Genomic DNA, 19,624 nt, shown 5'->3' on the forward strand with positions numbered 1-19,624 from the left:
GGATTCTCCATCCTTCTATTCTCTTTCTGATAATAACCAAAAACAGTCCCAATCTGAGCTGTTGTGTTACTGTCCCTGGGACATCAGCACAGCCCAAGTGCAGTGAAGACTCAAGACATCTGTCATACTCTTGATTCATCCACCATCTGTAGCACTCTGGGCCTCTGTCCCCACTTCATCCTTTACTCTGTACACTTTATCCTTCTGCTCTGGGCCCTACCTTCTGCCATGCTGATAATATTCCAAAGGCTCTTCTTCCTCCAGTATCACAGAATCCTTTCCTGATGTGCACAATCAGGAAAGCTAATCTATCCCCAGCAAACCTATTCTTCCCACAAAGCAAATTCAGATGAGGACACAAGCTGCATCTACTACACAGAGAGAGAGACACAGACAAAAATATAGAAACAGGAGCAGAGACAGGGAAACAGAGGCTTAGAGAAGCCTATAGAGATATACAGAGAGAGAGAAGGAATGTGAGAGAAAGAGAGAGAGAGAGAGAGAGAGAGAGAGAGAGAGAGAGAGAGAGAGAGAGAAAATATGACCCTTCTAGCACTAAAATTCCTGTGCCTCTCACATTTGCTTTCCTAGGACTATAAGAAACTAAGGAATACCACTGCAGCCTTTGAACACTGATTTCGACAAAGAAATGAGCTCATGTTGGCCCATTGAATGGATATATATTAAGGAGCTCAGTCCTTCTTAGGGGCACACTGGAAAATCACAACTTACTACAATGGTGGACACATTGTGTAGATTCAGATTACTACTGGAGATTGATCACAATTTAGTGCAAATTGGTTCCTTCTACCATCAGCTTTCCACAACAATTGACTCCCAAGAGCAGCAACAGAGTCCAATATTCCTTTGCCTAAACATTTGCCTTATTTAAAGATGAAAGCACAGATCATATCCATTGCACAAGGGTAAGATGGAGACACAGCACTCTGCAAGAGTTTCACATTTCAGAATGGTTGTTGGTCTTCCTGGATCAATGAGCACTCCTAAATGGGTCTTACATTGTGATCAGGCCTGGAGCCCACCCTTCTTCAATGCAGCCTCAACCCTTGACTCACTTGACTCCCACTGTTAGAGAGACTTCACTCTCTAATTGCTACATTCTATGGAGCTCCCTCATGTGTAGAAAGCTGCCACTAATTTACCCATCATTGTCACTTTTGCAAATATGTCTTCAGTCCAAGGAAGGAACCAGTTGGTGACACCAGTCACTCTCTGGCCCAGGACTAAGTGGATATGACATGTTCCCAGTGGTTAATAATCACTACATGGGTATTAGAAGGAAGGAGCAATTCTTGCACTAAACAGACGTCTGGAAGGCAGGGTTTGTCTCCACAAGAACTGTAGTCATGTGATCAGTGTGTCTCCATGACTTTAGAATCCCTGGAAAAGCAACAGCCTGTATCTTTACAAAAGCATCTTCAAGACCAGGACCATAACTAGTTGTCTTAAGAAGCCAAGTGAAATCTAAATGGACAGGTTGAAGAAATGAAGGACACACATGCAGAGATTCTAAGACAGAAGGAGCAACCACCTCTCCAACACTGGGGAGATTCGATCCCCTCAGAATAGGGAAGGAGACACTGGGGTCAGAGTAGGTTCTGATTGTGGGAGCATCTGGACTTACATTTGCCTTCTCCTGCTTCAGAAAGCCTTGGAAGGAAGATAGCTTGTTCCTGACATGTATCTCTCCCTCCCATCATGTCCTAAGGTCTTTACATTTCCAAAACTCTTTTTTACGAGCCAGGAGTTTCCTTCAGCACCCTCCAGCTTGGGAATCCCCAGAGAGCAGAGCTCATGGGTCTCAAAACATGATCAAATCAGTGGTGGGACTAAGTACCTGAGATGATGTGACCAACACACTCAGAGAAACACATTCTGCTCCTGACCAACTCAGCACATAAACCGACCAATCCCTGAGCAGGAAAACCGACCAATCCCTGAGCAGGAAAACCGACCAATCCCTGAGCAGGAAATCCAGCCAATCTTTGATCGTGATAATTCCCTTAGCAAAGAGGAGAAGAGAAATAACATCTTTCACCAGAGCAGGAGCAGAACTGCTACATGTCTTCAGGTAAACTCCCTTAGCAGAGTAGAGCAGAAAAATAATGTCTCTCCTACAAGGGAGCAGAATTGCTACATTCCTGTGGGGAAAACATTCCCCCACAAGAACAGAGGTGTAAATGTTCCAGAGAAGCTAGGAAATAATAAGGACCCTGAGGGAGACTTATGGATCACATTGGGAAGGGGAAACAGTGGAGATCTCCATGAATAAACTGGGGATGTGGAGGGGCAATGGAGGGGATTGAGAACATGAGGGGATGAGATGGTTGAGCTAGGGCACAGACAGAGTGGGAGAGCAATGAAAGAGTTATCTTGATAGACGGAAACATTATGGGGCAAAGGAGAGATCTAGTCCTAGGAAAATTTCCAGGAATCCACAAGTTCAACCCCAGATTAGACTACTAGCACCTGGCCTACCCTGGTAATCAGATTAGTGAATACCCTAACTTAAATCAGATCCTTCATCCAGTAATTCATGGAAGCAGATGCAGAGATCCACAACCAAGCACCAGGTCAAGCTCTGGGAGTTCAGTTGAAGAGAGGAAGAGCGATTATAGGAACAAGGCGTCAGGGGGGGTGAAGATCATGATGGGGAAATCTACAGAGACAACTGAACTAAGTTCATAGGAACTCACATACTTTAGACAGACAGCTGTGGAACCTGCGTGGGACCAGACTAGACACTCTGCATATGTAGAGAGTTGGACAGCTGGGTCTGTTTGAGGGGCCCCTGGCAGTGTGATCAGGATCTATCCCTGGAGCATGAACTGGCTTTTTGGATCCCATTACCTATGATCAGACACTTTACTCACACTTGATGAAGCAGGGAGGGGCTTGACCCTGCCTCAACTGAATGTATCAGGCTTAACTGTCCCACCATGGTAAAACTTACTCTTTTGGAGGAAGGGATAAGAGATGGGTCAGGGGGTGGAAGGTTGGGGTAGAGGTAATGGGAGGAGGAATGAGAGGGGGATCTGTGGTTGATATATAAAATAAATTAAAAATTAAAAAAAAACAGAGGTGTAGATATTGCCTGGCTTCTGCCATTCATAATACCGTTTCCTTCTAAGATATAGGTATCACCTGGCTTCTGACGTCCAGGATAATTTTTCCTTCAGAGCTTAGGTATTGCCTGTCTTCCATTGGCCAGGATACTTTTCTCTTTAGAGCTATAGGTATTCCCTGGCTTCCGACAGCCAGGATATATTTCTCTTCAGAGCTCTAACATTTAAAAATATAGTCTGGCTTATGTTGGCCAGAATACATTTCCCTTCAGAGCTGTAAAACTTACAGGTATAGCCTGGCTTTTGACAGCAAGGATACCTTTCCCTTCAGAGTTGTAAAACTTACAAACATGCCTGAGTTGTGTATTTCCAGGAGTTCACTGGGCTTAGACCACATATAAGGACTCCTTTGTGGCCATAACATCTAAACTTCCCACTATACCTGGTTGTCAGAGGACCCATATGGAAAAGATCCTAGAACTTCCCAGGAGAGATACATATTGTGAGTCCAGTGGCTTGGAGAATGCCCCATCTTCCGTGGTCAAAATGAACCTGTCATATCTCTCCCATGAGAAATACTGGAGTGTCATGCTCCTTCTTGAGACCGCCACAGAGCTGGACAGGGCTGACAATCTAGCTGACAGGGCTGAAGAAGAATCCTACAAAGAAGAAAGTAGCATGTTACATGTGCTCATGCAGCCTACTTCATCCTTAAGAGTTTCCCTATGGGAGGAAAATACCCTTGAGAACAGACCCCTTTCATGAAGTTAGGGACTTGGTCTGGACACCTAATGTGTCCTCTTTTCTGTCCCCACCACAAGATAGGAAGGCAAACAGAGCGTACATAGCCTTTAGGTGGTGGGATCTCCCTTCTATCACAGTCTGTCCTTACATCAGCCTCAAAGGAAGAAGAATTGCTTTCTTTGGCCAACTGTCTTTGGTTTCCCAAATGCTTCAGCTCAACAAGGATCTAGATTATTATTTATAGAATGAGTTTCATGAAGCACAGGCAGTGATCAAACTCATGATGGTCCTCCCTCGGCCTCCTGTGTGCTGGGATTGTGGGCCAGTGATGAGCTAGTCTTTTCTTACAGAATGAGCTTTTCTGTAGAATCTTCTATATCAGTCTGGATGATTTTCATGTCATCAATGGCCAGGACTTAGCAATTAATGTCCTAGTTTCTTCCTGAGAAATAACTTCCTAGCTGAGAGTGATCTAGGGTGGCCATTTTCCCTCAGGCCTCCATGTCAATCTTCTTTGCTCATTCATCCAGACCATCCTCACTGTGTTGTGAGGTCCTAATCACAACCAGTCTGCTCCCAAGCTGTTAAGTAGTTTTGAAGACATTACATGAATTTTCCTGGAGACACATAAACACTGCGTACTCATCCAGATGGGGCTTAACTCACAGAAACAATGACACAACTCCACCAAGCCAGGCTTGGTGAAGGAGTTAGTTTTATTTTATAGATATGAAAGGTGAATTAGCATCTGTTTAATGTCCACATCACTGAAGAAAAGATTTTCCCCAGCAACCTTTAACTGCCTATCTGCTATCTGTCCTTTTTTTTTTTTTAATTTATTTTGCAATACAATTCAGTTCTACATATCAGCCACGGATTCCCTTGTTCTCCCCCCTCCCGTCCCCCTCACCTTCCCCTCAACCCCCCCCCCAATTCCCATCTCCTCCAGGGCAAAGCCTTCCCCACAGACTGAGGTCAACCTGGTAGACTCAGTCCAGGTAGGTCTAGTCCCCTCCTCCCAGGCCGAGCCAAACAATCCTGCATAGGCCCCAGGTTTCAAACAGCCAACTCATGCAATGAGCACAAGATCTGGTCCCACTGCCTGGATGCCTCCCAAACAGATCAAGCCAATCAACTCTCTCACCCATTCAGAGGGCCTGATCCAGTGGGGACCCCTCAGCCATTGGTTCATAGTTCATGTGTTTCCATTCATTTGGCTATTTGTCCCTGTGCTTTATCCAACCTTGGTCTCAACAATTCTCGCTCATATAAACCCTCCTCATTCTCGCTAATTGGACTCCCAGAGATCCACCCAGGGCCTAGTCATGGATCTCTGCATCCAGATCCCTCAGTAGTTGGATGAGGTTTCTAGCACAACAATTAGGGTGTTTGGCCATCCCATCACCAGAGTAGGTCAGTTCGGGCTGTCTCTCGACCATTGCCAGGAGTCTGTTGTGGGGGTATCTTTGTGGATTTCTGTGGGCCTCTCTAGCACTTTGCTTCTTCCTATTCTCATGTGGTCTTCATTTACCATGGTCTCCTATTCCTTGTTCTCCCTCTCTGTTGTTGATCCAGCTGGGATCTCCCGCTCCCCCAAGCTCTCTTTCCCTCAACCCTCGCCTTTCATTACCCCCACTCATGTCCAGGCTGTTCATGTAGATCTCATTCCATTTCTCTGTCATTGGGTGATCCCTGTGTCTTTCTTGGGGTCCTGATTTCCAGGTAGCCTCCCTGGTGATGTGAGTAGCAGACAAGTCATCCTTGTTTCATGTCTAGTATCCTGCTATGAGTGAGTACATACCATGTTTGTCTTTCTGAGTCTGGGTTACCTCACTCAGGATGATTTTTTCTAGATCCATCCATTTGTCTGCAAACCTCATGATGCCATTGTTTTTCTCTGCTGAGTAGTATTCCATTGTGTACATGTACCACATTTTGTTTATCCATTCTTCAGTTGAAGGGCATCTGGGTTGTTTCCATGTTCTGGCTATTACAAACAATGCTGATATGAACATAGCTGAACAAGTGCTCTTATGGTGTGGTTGAGCATTTCTTGGGTATATGCCCAAGAGTGGTATAGCTGGATCTTGGGGGAGATTGATTCCCAATTTTCTAAGAAAGCGCCATATTGATTTCCAAAGTGGTTGTACAAGCTTGCATTCCCACCAGCAGTGGAGGAGAGTTCCCCTAGCTCCACATCCTCTCCAGCATAAGGTGTCTTCAGTGTTTTTGATCTTAGCCATTCTGACAGGTGTAAGGTGGTATCTCAGAGTTGTTTTGATTTGCATTTCCCTGATGATTAGGGATGTTGAGCAGTTCCTTAAATGTCTTTCGGCCATTTGAGTTTCCTCTGTTGAGAATTCTCTGTTTAGTTCTATAGCCCATTTCTTAATTGGACTGTTGGGCATTTTGATGTCTAATTTCTTGAATTCCTTATATATTCTGGATATCAGTCCTCTGTCAGATGTGGGGTTGGTGAAGATCTTTTCCCATTCTGTAGGCTGTTGCTTTGCCTTGTTGACCGTTTCCTTTGCTCTACAAAAGCTTCTCAGTTTCAAGAGGTCCCATGATTGATTGTTTCTCTCAGAGTCTGTGCTACTGGTGTTCTATTTAGGAAGTAGTCTCCTATGCCAATGCGTTCAAGACTACTTCCTACTTTCTCTTCTAGCATGTTCAGAGTAGCTGGATTTATGTTGAGGTCCTTGATCCACTTGGACTTAAGTTTTGTGCACGGTGATAGATATGGATCTATTTGCAGCCTTCTACATGTTGATATCCAGTTTTGCCAGCACCATTTGTTGAAGATGCTTTCTTTTTTCCATTGTGCACTTTTGGCTTCTTTGTCAAAAATTATATGTTCATAGGTGTGCGGATTAATGTCAGGGTCTTCAATTCGATTCCATTGGTCCACATGTCGGTTTTTATGCCAGTACCAAGCTGTTTTTATTACTGTAGCTCTATAGTAGAGCTTGAAGTCAGGGATCGTGATGCCTCCAGAAGTTGTGTTATTGTACAGGATTCCTTTGGCTATCCTGGGTTTTTTGTTTTTCCATATGAAGTTGAATATTATTCTTTCCAGGTCTGTGAAGAATTGTGTTGGTATTTTGATGGGGATTGCATTGAATCTGTAGATTGCTTTTGGTAAGATTGCCATTTTTACTATGTTAGTCCTGCCTATCCATGAGCATGGGAGATCTTTCCATTTTCTGACATCTTCTTCAATTTCTTTTTTCAGGGACTTAAAGTTCTTGTCATATAGGTCCTTCACTTGCTTGGTTAGTGTTACCCCAAGGTATTTTATGTCATTTGTGGCTATAGTAAAGGGTGATGTATCTCTGATTTCCTTCTCCGCTTCTTTGTCCATTGTATATAGGAGGGCTACTGATTTTTTTGAGTTGATCTTGTATCCTGCTATGTTGCTGAAGGTGTTTATAAGCTGTATCAGTTCCTTGGTGGAATCTTTGGGGTCGCTCAAGTATACTATCATGTCATCTGCAAATAGGGAAAGCTTGAATTCTTCCTTTCCAATTTGTATCCCCTTAATCTCCTTATGTTGTCTTATTGCTCTGGCTAGAACTTCAAGTACTATATTGAATAAGTATGGGGAGAGTGGACAGCCTTGCCTCGTTCCTGATTTTAGTGGAATTGCTTTGAGTTTCTCTCCATTTAATTTGATGTTGGCTGTTGGCTTGCTATAAATTGCCTTTATTATGTTTAGGTATGTTCCCTGTATTCCTGATCGCTCCAATACCTTTATCATGAAGGGGTGTTGGATTTTGTCAAATGCCTTTTCTGCATCCAGTGAGATGATCATATGGTTTTTTTCTTTGAGTTTGTTTATATGGTGTACTACATTGACGGACTTTCGTATGTTGAACCACCCTTGCATCCCTGGAATGAATCCTACTTGATCATGGTGGATAATTGTTTTGATGTGTTCTTGGAGTCTGTTTGCCAGTATTTTATTGAGTATTTTTGCATCAATGTTCATGAGGGAGATCGGTCTGTAGTTCTCTTTCTTTGTTGTATCCTTGTTTGGTTTAGGAATTAGGGTAATTGTAGCCTCGTAGAAAGAGTTTGGTAATGTTCCTTCTGTTTCTATTGTGTGGAACAATTTAGAGAGTATTGGTATTAACTCTTCTTTGAAGATCTGGTAGAATTCTGCGCTGAAACCATCTGGTCCTGGGCTTTTTTTGGTTGGGAGACTTTTAATGACTGTTTCTATTTCGTTAGGGGTTATTGGACTATTTAAATAGTTTATCTGGTCTTGATTTAACTTAGGTATGTGGTACCTATCCAGAAAGTTATCCATTTCTTTTAGGTTTTCCAGTTTTGTCGAATAGAGGTTTTTGAAGTATGACCTGATGATTCTCTGGATTTCCTCAATGTCTGTTGTTATGTCCCCCTTTTCATTTCTGATTTTGTTGATTTGGATGCTCTCTCTCTGTCTTTTGGTTAGTTTGGATAAGGGCTTGTCTATCTTGTTGATTTTCTCAAAGAACCAACACTTTGTTTTATTAATTTTTTGTATTGTTCTCTTTGTTTCTATTTTATTGATTTCAGCTCTCACTTTGATAATTTCCTGGCGTCTATTTTTCCTGGGAGACTGTGCTTCTTCTTGTTCTAGAGCTTTCAGGTATGCTGTTAAGTCTCTAGTGTGAGATTTCTCCAACTTATTTATGTGGGCATTTAGTGCTATGAATTTCCCTCTTAGTACTGCTTTCATAGTGTCCCATAAATTTGGATATGTGGTGTCTTCATTTTCATTGATCTCCAGGAAGTCTTTAATTTCTTTCTTTATTTCTTCCTTAACCCATTGGTGATTCAGTTGGGTATTATTCAGTTTCCATGAGATTGCAGGTTTTCTGTAGTTTTTGTTGTTGTTGAAATCCAACTTTAGACCATGGTGGTCTGATAGAACACAGGAGGTTATTCCAATTGTTTTGTATCTGTTTAGATTTGTTTTGTGGCCAAGTATGTGGTCAATTTTAGAGAAGGTTCCATGGGGTGCTGAGAAGAAGGTATATTCTTTTTTCTTAGGATGGAATGTTCTGTAGATATCCATTAAGTCCATTTGAGTCATGACATCAGTTAAGTCCTTTGTTTCTCTGTTAAGTTTCAATTTGGGAGATCTGTCCAGTGGTGAAAGTGGGGTGTTGAGGTCTCCCACTATTAATGTGTGGGGTTTTATATGTGATTTAAGCTTTAGTAATGTTTCTTTTACATATGTGGGTGCCCTTGTGTTTGGGGCATAAATATTCAGAATTGAGACTTCATCTTGGTGGATCTTTCCTGTGATGAGTATGTAATGCCCTTCTTGATCTCTTTTGATTGATTTTAGTTTGAAGTCTATTTTGCTGGATATCAGGATGGCTACACCCGCTTGTTTCTTAAGACCGTTTGATTGGAAAGTCTTTTCCCAGCCTTTTATTTTTAGGTAGTGTCTATCTTTGAATTTGAGATGTGTTTCTTGTATGCAGCAGAAAGATGGGTCCTGCTTTCGTATCCATTCTGTAAGCCTATGTCTTTTTATAGGTGAATTAAGTCCATTGATATTGAGGAAAATTAATGACCAGTGATTGTTCATTCCTGTTATTTTTTGGTGGTGATGTGTGGGTATTTCTATACGTTGGGGTTTACTGCTGTGGCTTTATCTGTTGCCTGTGTTTTCGAGGGTGTATCTGACTTCCTTAGGTTGGAATTTTCCTTCTAGTGCTTTCTGTAGGGCTGGGTTTGTGGATAAGTATTGTTTAAATCTGGCTTTGTCATGGAATGTCTTGTTCACTCCATCTATGGTGATTGAAAGTTTTGCTGGGTATATTAGTCTAGGTTGACATCCATGGTCTCTTAGTGTCTGCATTACATCTGTCCAGGTTCTTCTGGCTTTCAAAGTCTCCATTGAGAAATCGGGTGTTATTCTGATGGGTTTGCCTTTATATGTCACTTGGCCTTTTTCCTTTGCTGCTCTTAATATTCTTTCTTTATTCTGTACGTTTAGTTGTTTAACTATTATGTGGCGAGGGGACTTTTTTGGGGGGTCTAGTCTGTTTGGTGTTCTATAAGCTTCTTGTATCTTCATAGGCATTTCCTTCTTTAAGTTGGGAAAGTTTTCTTCTATGATCTTGTTGAATATATTTTCTGTGCCCTTGAGTTGGTATTCTTCTCCTTCTTCGACCCCTATTATTCTTAGGTTTGGTCTTTTCATGGTGTCCCAAATTTCTTGGACATTTTGGTTCATGACTTTGTTGGCTTTAGTGTTTTCTTTGACTGATGAATGTATTTCTTCTACTGTATCTTCAACGCTAGAGATCCTCTCTTCCATCTCTTGCATTCTGTTGATTATTCTTGCATCTGAAGTTCCCAATCGTTTTCTCAGATTTTCTATTTCCAGCATTCCCTCTGTTTGTGTCTTCTTCATTTTTTCTATTTCCCTTTTCAGGTCTTGGACTGTTTCCTTCATTTGTTTCATTGATTTTTCTTGATTTTCTCTCAGTATTTTATTGTTTTCTTCCAGGACTTTATTGATTTCTTCTAATTTGTTTGCCCTTTCCTCTAGTTGTTTACAGCGTTCTTCACATTTTTTTGTCTTTTCCTCTACACAAGCCTCTAGCTTCTTCATGATGTCATTCATAAGGCTGTTTTCTTCTGCTTCTTCCAATTTCTGATGATCAGGTCTAGGTGTTGGAGGAGGGCTAGGGCCTGGTGATGCTGTATTGCTATTCATTTTGTTGTATATGTTTCTGCCTTGACGTCTGCCCATCTCCTTGTGGTTCGTTCTTGGCCTTATCAGCACACTTGGTTCAGACAGACCAGTGTTCCAAAAGGGAAGTCAGTGTTCCAAAAGGGAAGTCCGAAGCAAGATGGGAGCTGGGGGCCGGCCTCTAAGTCTCAGGAAGAGGCTTGGGGCTCAGGCGGATGGGCGTGGGGGCAGGGCGTGGAGACTGCAGGGTCTGCCAGGGGTCTTGGAGAAGGGGATCCTTCCCGGTGGGGCTAGCAGGGAACCTGCCCGATGGCCAGAACCTGGGGCCCAGTTGGGCAGGTCTTCCCAGGAGTGGCTGGTGCCCAGGGATGGGGTCTGGGGCAAGGAAGGGTACTCACCAGTGTTCCAAAAGGGAAGTCTGGAGCAAGATGGGAGCTGGGGGGCGGCCTCTAAGTCTCAGGAAGAGGCTTGGGGCTCAGGCGGATGGGCGTGGGGGCAGGGCGTGGAGACTGCAGGGTCTGCCAGGGGTCTTGGAGAAGGGGATCCTTCCCGGTGGGGCTAGCAGGGAACCTGCCCGATGGCCAGAACCTGGGGCCCAGTTGGGCAGGTCTTCCCAGGAGTGGCTGGTGCCCAGGGATGGGGTCTGGGGCAAGGAAGGGTACTCACCAGTGTTCCAAAAGGGAAGTCTGGAGCAAGATGGGAGCTGGGGGGCGGCCTCTAAGTCTCAGGAAGAGGCTTGGGGCTCAGGCGGATGGGCGTGGGGGCAGGGCGTGGAGACTGCAGGGTCTGCCAGGGGTCTTGGAGAAGGGGATCCTTCCCGGTGGGGCTAGCAGGGAACCTGCCCGATGGCCAGAACCTGGGGCCAAGTTGGGCAGGTCTTCCCTGGAGTGGCTGGTGCCCAGGGATGGGGTCTGGGGCAAGGAAGGGTACTCACCAGTGTTCCAAAAGGGAAGTCCGGAGCAAGATGGGAGCTGGGGGCCGGCCTCTAAGTCTCAGGAAGAGGCTTGGGGCTCAGGCGGATGGGCGTGGGGGCAGGGCGTGGAGACTGCAGGGTCTGCCAGGGGTCTTGGAGAAGGGGATCCTTCCCGGTGGGGCTAGCAGGGAACCTGCCCGATGGCCAGAACCTGGAGCCGAGTTGGGCAGGTCTTCCCTGGAGTGGCTGGTGCCCAGGGATGGGTTCTGGGGCCTGCTATCTGTCCTTAGGGAGAGGTATCATCTCCTGGGATTCTACATGAAAGAATACCTGAATGGGCCCAGTCTTATATTCATCACCTTTAGGCCATCATAGGGACTAGGAGATTGAGAAGGCAAGTGTAATCCCTTGCCTGCAGGACAGCATTCCACAGCAGGGGAAAATGCAATTGATGCTTCAGGGCAGATGCAAAGCAGAGAGAGAGATACAAACCACATGATTTTACAGCTCACAGGGAGCTTCTATCCTGGAGAGGAGCACAGAGAGATACCCAGGGAGATAGGGAGGGAAATGGGGCTCTTTTCTTGGCACTCTGGTTTTATGTTTCCTTTGCTAAGTTGTATCCTGTAGGTCCCTCCTCCAATTCTTATTAACACAAATCATTACATCTCCCAAGAAGCAACGTTCTCATCCATTCTTGTCTCTTTGGTATGCCATATTTCCCCATAAGATTGAATACCCTTGGTTGTCTATTTTTTTAATTATTCTCATCTTCTATGTCTATGTATTTATTTGTATCTGCTTTGTTGTACCAAAATGTTGCTCCTCTGCACCACACTACAGCTCAGTTGATTATGTTTGCATCCATGGACCCCTTATTATGATCCAGCAGTACACAAATCCAGTGTCAGGGCTCATGCCTATAATCTAAGCATTCAGATGATGGAGGCAGGACAATCATTTATGCCACACAGTGTGTGCATTTAATATCAGCCTGGGATATATCAGACCATGTCCACCAACAGACAAGTGAATGAACAAACAATCAGACACCTATACTGCACAGGTAATCCCTAACTTTTCCTCATATCCACTTCTAAGGAGACATGCTCATGCTCTTTCAGACACAGCATCACCCAAGCCCTTGCATCTTATTCATCCTTGTGTCTGGTCATACACAGTATAACACATAGTGTTTCTTTCCTAATTATTCACAGATACTTGTTTTCTCTGACCTGAGAGGATGTGATGAGCTAACCCTGTGAATCAGTCATACTTTCACTCAGGAGTCTAAAGTTTCATATCTAATTTATCATTTATCTTAACCAAGGAAGATTATAACTATCTAGTTTTTAACTACATCAAAGACCTCAGAAGGATATAATATTACCTAAGTAAACAGGAATTGCATTGTAAGCAACTTTCAAAAATCTAGAATGACAGAGACAGCTGGCTGCCTGGACAGTCACCTAAAGTTCTTCTGCAATATTGGGACATCCATTTTCAGCCCATAGGCCTAGAGTCTCAGTCATTCTTTTCTCTGTGTCCTGTAGAATGTCTGGCAGTTTCTTCCGCCCAAGCAGGAACCTGAAGGACCATCACCTTGAAAAGTTCAATGGTCATCTTCCTATGGGTCCTGCATGTCCAGTTGATACAACATTTTGTCAAGCAGTCCAGGCAAGAACAGTTTCTTGCCCAAATGGCTATGTTTTCCAAGAAGAAGATAAATTCCATATGGAGTGTCTTCGACACCCATCATCTTCCTTGAAGTAATTGGTCCTGGCAGAAGCAAACATGTCTCTTTGTCCAGAAAAGTCTAAGTTTTTAAAACATTTTAAAGCTGGGTGTGGTGGCACATGCCTTTAATTCCAGCACTTGGAGGCAGAGGCAGGTGGATCTACGTGAGTTCGAGGCCAGCCTGGTCTACAGAGTGAGATCCAGGACAGACTCCAAAGCTACATACTCTGTAGGTCTTTGAAGTGTTTAAAGATTACCTACCTAATTGAATTTATATATATATATATATATATATATATATATATATATATATATATAAACATGACTGTAAGTGTGACTATCATAGAAGACTAATTATTAATTTGTATTTCTTAATTATCCATTACAATTTAAATGAGTTGCATAAACATATCTTAAATGAGAGTAGAAATAGAAATATACATACAGTATAACAAAATTAAATTTGTATCAATAAACTAAAATCTATAGCAATATAAAACATTTTAAACAAGTTGCTCTTTAAAAGTAGGGTCAACAATCCACCCTTTTATCCTATCATATCTACATCCTCTATTTCCATATCAGAAGGGACTGTAACCCTCCAGTGTTGGTCACAGTACAGTCTTAGAAGATTCATGCTGTCAAAGGGAGGGGAACACATCATGAGTATTCTTGCACCCTAAACCCACCCCTAGTTCATAGATACACAGCATGTTCATCCTGGGCCAACAAATGTTGACCCACATGAGCTCATACAGATGTTCCACTTACTACAAGAATAAAATCACAGGTGTGGTCAATGCCCAGCAACACCCTGCAGCTTCTGGTCATAGGTGAAGAAGTCCCAACCCTATACCCCTGATTTCAAGAACTTAAGGTCTTTTCATTTCTTTGTGTTTGTGTATTTTTTCAGTATCCTTTTTTATTTAAAAGTTTTCTTTCATTTTACATATCAATCACAGTTCCCCCTCCCAACCTTCACCTGCTCACCCCACAAATTTCACCTACCCTACTCCCCTTCATCCACTCCTCAGAGAGGGTAAGGCCTCCCATGGGGAGTCAACAAAGTCTGGCAGATCAAGTTAAGGCAGGACCAAGTCCCCCCACCACCACCACTCTATCAAGCCTGATCAAAGTATCCCTCCATAGGGAATGGGCTCCAAAAAGCAGTTCATGCACTAGTGATAAATCCTGGTCCCATTGCCAGTGGCCACACCAACCCCCCAAGCCACACAACTGTCATGCACACTGAAGTTCTTTTCAATAGCTGTGTACTGAGGAGAGCCATAGATGGTGTGTTACTGAATGGAGTCGAGTTCTCCTTTGTGGAGTGTGAGATAAGGGGAGACCTGCATCAAAGGATGGGAGGGGGCAAATGTAGGGTGAGAATTAACCCACTGCCCATCCTCCAAAGAAGCATATCCAAGAATTCATCAATGGTGGCCAAGACAGGCTCTGTTCTAGGCTACTTAAGAGACTTCTGTCCAGTGTCTCCCTGATGTCCAAAGATGGAGAACTGATACCCATTGTTCTCTGGACAAAAGCTTAGACTGGATTCTCTCAGAATGACTTCCTGTTGAGCTCTGTGAGGAGCTGCGGGGCACAGAGATCAGTCTCTCTCTCTCTCTCTCTGCCCCCAGTGAGCTGCTGGACATTCTGTCCTAGAAGATGAGTCCAGCAGGTATAGTCAGAAGTCTACAATTGACACAGGTGCCACTAGAGGATTCCAGAAGGTGATAAGCATTATAACCATTTGATAACTGGAGGGATAATGTTGAAGAGCAGAGTGCTGGAAGTGGGCTAGTGATAAGAGACACAGAAACACAAGTCCTCAGAGGCTGGCATGGTGAGATTTCAGCTGAGAAAATGTAGGAAGCTATTTGAACACCCTTCTCTCCCACACAGCTCTCAATACAGCCTTCTCTGTCGGTGCAGCCAAGCCTGATGGTGTCCTTAGGAGAAGACAGGAACCTGCTCTTTCCATCATGAAGCTGAGTGGAAAGTTTCTTCCTGTCTAGGGATAGATTAAAACCCTGAACTAAGGGGGCTGGAGAAATGGCTTAGAGGTTAAGAGCACTGACTGCTCTTCCAGAGGTCCTGAGTTCAATTCCCAGCAACCACGTGGTGGCTCACAACCATCTGTAATGAGACTATGACCTCTTCTGGTCATATATGCTGTATACATAATAAATAAATAAATCTTTAAAAAATCCTGAACTAAATATTAGCAAGAAACACCCCTGGGCAAGTGGATGAAATGACAGACATGATCCAAATAAGCATACTCCAGAATGTAAGGTTAGGTTAAAAAAGGTAAAACTTCAAACTCATGTGTGTCTGTGGATATTCATTTGTGGCAGGGTGTGGATGGGTGTGCTTCATTAACAGAGAATAAATAATGGGAAGTGTTTCCCCTTGACTTGAAGAAGAAAACGAATTTGATCAATAGTCAATAATCAAGATCTGAACATATGGGAAAAGGATAGAAAATCACTCACTACAACAAGCAACAAGACACTAGACGTGGGGTGGCTGCATCAGGAGTCACACAAACACAGCCTACATTCAAGTTCCAGCCACTTAGTTTCTGCCCAGTACCGAGGTGGACTCAAAACAGAGACTCTCCTGCATCCACCATGAGCTGATTGTGAAAAGCAACAGGAACTCTCCTCAGCTGGGCACACTCTGATGGACCCACAGGTTTAAAGGACTCACTCAGCAGAGTCAATCTGGCTATTGGTCAGTAATTGTGGTCCATGTGGAGTGCTATGGGCAAGGTTGGAGAAGACTCATGACCCTACACCCCGGGGAGTTCATATCCACCAGCAAACAAGAAGCCTCTGCTGTAACTCTACATCTGACCCTTCTGTGTCAGAGAGGACTGGTGAGATGCCATGTGTGTCTATCAGTCATCTGAGGCAAGTTCACCACCTGGAGTTCATCTCACCATGTCAAGTGTGGATGTTCAGTTTCTTGCAGGTCAGTGAAAGAAACAAGGTCACACCAGGATGAATTTTAGATTTTGCCACAGCAGGGGAACCACCTTCTGGTGAACTGACTGACTTTTGCTTTGCAAAAGGCTTTTTTATTGTTATACAACTGACAAGTCAATTTTCCCATACCAAAACCTTTTATCTGAAGCTTCCCAGAGAAAACAAATGCCAAAGCAATTCTCAGGCCCAAGATGTCTCAGTTTTCTGAATCGTACTACAACGAAGTCATGTATAGGTTTGAACCTTTCAGGAAGAGCTCAGATAAGATTTACATACTTCAATCAGAGTATAGAGAACACAAAAGATAACAATCACAAATGGCAGAGCAAAGCCCAGGTGCTAACACTTCAGATTACAAGTCAGATGCACATGCTCTGCAGGAACTCCTGCTACTCAACCAGGAGAGGGCAGCATGTCTACTACTGACAGTGATGCCTGTTGGGAGGTGGGTATGAATTAGCTCACAGCACTCAGTGAAATCCTGACTGGTTCAAATGGCATGCCCCATCACTTCTTCTCAGGTCAGGAAAAACAGCAGCCCATGAAATCAATAGGAAAGAGACATTCTAGCCATGTGACATGCTGGACATGTCAACTCACAGGGGTGCAAAGACACAGAGGCTGGGATAGGAATATCCTGTAGAAATGGATGTGATGAAATACTTGGAACATATCCACAGTATGGGAGCTTTATAGTAAATATATTTTCATTATTTCTTTGAAGATAATTACTTGCATAAAATGTATTTGATCGTGTTTATCACATACACTAGGTGATATTTTTCTTTCCTTTTATGAGAGAGGGCCTGATACAGCCTAGGATGATCCCAACACATTGCATAGTAAGAATTTCCTTAAACTCCCATTACTCTTAGCTCTGCTTCCTGAATGATGTAGTCAAAGACTTGAGCCACATCAGATTTATGCAGTACTGTGAATCAAACTCTGACATCTAAGAATGTTACACAAGACTCTACCAACTGAGCATTTTTCTGATGTAGTAAAGGACATACACAGACTTACAAGATGGTAATTATTCATATTGACATTGATATAAAGAGGAAATTGAGAATGTTTTTGGGCTCAGCAACAAAAGGGGGAAATCTTCACTGACCTCTACACCATTCTCCATGTGGCAAACAGGACATGTGTGGCCCATGAACCCATCTTAAAGTGATGCTAAATCAGAGAATTTTCCCCATGCGACACACTGCTATCGTGGGATCATTACTGAAGAGAAGGCTGAAAAATTTTAGAACCCACACATGGTAGATGATGACAATAAACTTTTCTGGACATTGCAGAACAGTCGAACATCTGAGACCACAGTGGTTGTGATGAGATCTACAAGCCCCATGAAAGCTCAATGCAGAACAAATCCAGTAGGTGATGGGAGATGGGCACAAAGTCCCACCCATAGATGAAGAGCTAGTGGCATCTGATATCTACTGGGAGAGGGAGAGTCATTTTCTTTAATGGTGTGGCCCTGGGTACTATGCCCAAGAATATGGGAAGCACAAATTGAGCTACATGGAAGAAAATAGAAAATAGAAAGTGTAAGGAAAGGCAGTGGATTTTCAACAACTAACAGGTCACATAAGGAATCAAAAGGAAATTTATTTGTTTGTTTTTACCTCTTTATGTGCATTGATATTTTGCCATGGGTGACAGATCCCCTGGAACTATAGCTACAGACAGTTGTTAGCTGCCATGTGGGTGCTGGAAATTGAACTTGAGTCCTCTAGGAACAGAAGTCAATGCTCTTAACCACTGAGCCATCTTTTCAGCCCCGAATGGACATTTTCAAACAATTAAGATATTAAGACCTTGGCCAGGATTGAAGGTCCACACCTTTAATCCAAAAACTTGGAAACAGAGAAGCAGGAGGATTTAATTCCCTTAGTTCCAGCCCAACCTGGCCTACAGAACCAGTTCCAGGACAGCCAGGGCTCCACAAAGAGAGGCTTTTCAAAATCAACAACAAAAATAATTGAATGCATAACAATAAGAAAATGAAAACAAATGAAAAAATTTAAAGTAAGATCAGAAATTCACAGTTACAAGAATAAGTGAGTGTAGCTCGGGGTCGAGTATGTTCTTAGAATACTGGAGGCCCTGCCATCAATCCCTGGCACCAAAAGAAAAGGGGAATAAGGTATTTTTACTGAGCTCTCTTTCTCTTCAAGTAGTTCACCAAACAGACACAAATATGCTGATATTTGGCAAAGCCCTGAAGTGTAAGACCATTGCCCTCAAGGTGTAGCCTGGTGACGTCATAGAGAATGTCAAGGCTGAGGTCTAAGACAAGGAAAGGATCCTACATGGCCAGCAGCAGCTGCTATTTGCTGCCAACAGATAGAGTGTGGCTTCACCCTGGCCAACAGCAAGGTCCAGAAAGAGTCCCACTGTTCACCTGGTGCTGTGCCTTTGTCATGGCATGATAGACATCCCTTTGCCAATTTCTCCAGAGATACCACTGTGACAAGGCCATGTATTGCTGCCCACACGGTTGGTTTTAATGTGAGGTGCAATGTTATTCATTAAGCGGCCCTGTTACCATTCGAGAAAGGCGACAAACAAAACCCACAAACAGTTTTATTAGGAGAAGGAACGACAGAAGAGAGTGTGACCAGGCCTGTGGAAGACATGTGCAGAGAGAGAGGAGAGGGAAAGAAAAGAAGGGGGAGGAGTCTGTCTGTATCCAGCTTCTTATCGATTCCCCTGCACATGCACACATGGGCTTATGGAGCTACACCACACATGTGCATAGATTGCATGATCCCAACTGCGCACAAATTTTGCGATTACACAGTGCATGGATTACGTGGGATGTAAGGCCTCTTTCTTGGCTACTGAACTGGGCATGTGTGGCCATGTAGCTAGGGGAGTAGCCAGGAATTCCAATACACCTGAATGCCTGTGGGGTCAAATGCCTCAAATTGAAGGGTGGCCACACACACAACCTGTGCCCAAGAAAGTCAAATCATGCTGGGACCTTGTTTGGCCCAGGACTCCCGGGAACCAATGAATGGTTTTTGCCTGAAGCAGAAGGACTAAGGAAAGTGATGATGCTAAGACCAGGCTATGACACAGAGCAGTGTATGAGTGCTGCTGCAAATCTTCAGCCCTGACTCTGATTCACATTATGCAGAGAACACTGCCTTCTGTAGGTGTCCTCTGACGGCCATGCATGTGCTGTGACATATGCGAATATACACACATGAAGGAAAAAAGTGTAATATGTTATTACATAAGTGTAATTTAAAGGAATAAGTGTAAATAAATGAATAAGTGTAATCTAAAGTTGTAATGGAAAGTACACACGTCAAAAGAACAACCAACCAGAAATAGAGGTGCACATTTCTAACCCAGCACTGGAGACTATGAGGAAGAGGATTTTACATTTTATTCCATGCAAATGTACACAGCAAGACCCTTCACACAAACCTTT

Source organism: Peromyscus californicus, unplaced genomic scaffold (genome assembly GCF_007827085.1).
Source record: "Peromyscus californicus insignis strain IS unplaced genomic scaffold, ASM782708v3 Scaffold_4__1_contigs__length_199733344, whole genome shotgun sequence".
Classification (NCBI taxonomy): Eukaryota; Metazoa; Chordata; class Mammalia; order Rodentia; family Cricetidae; genus Peromyscus; species Peromyscus californicus.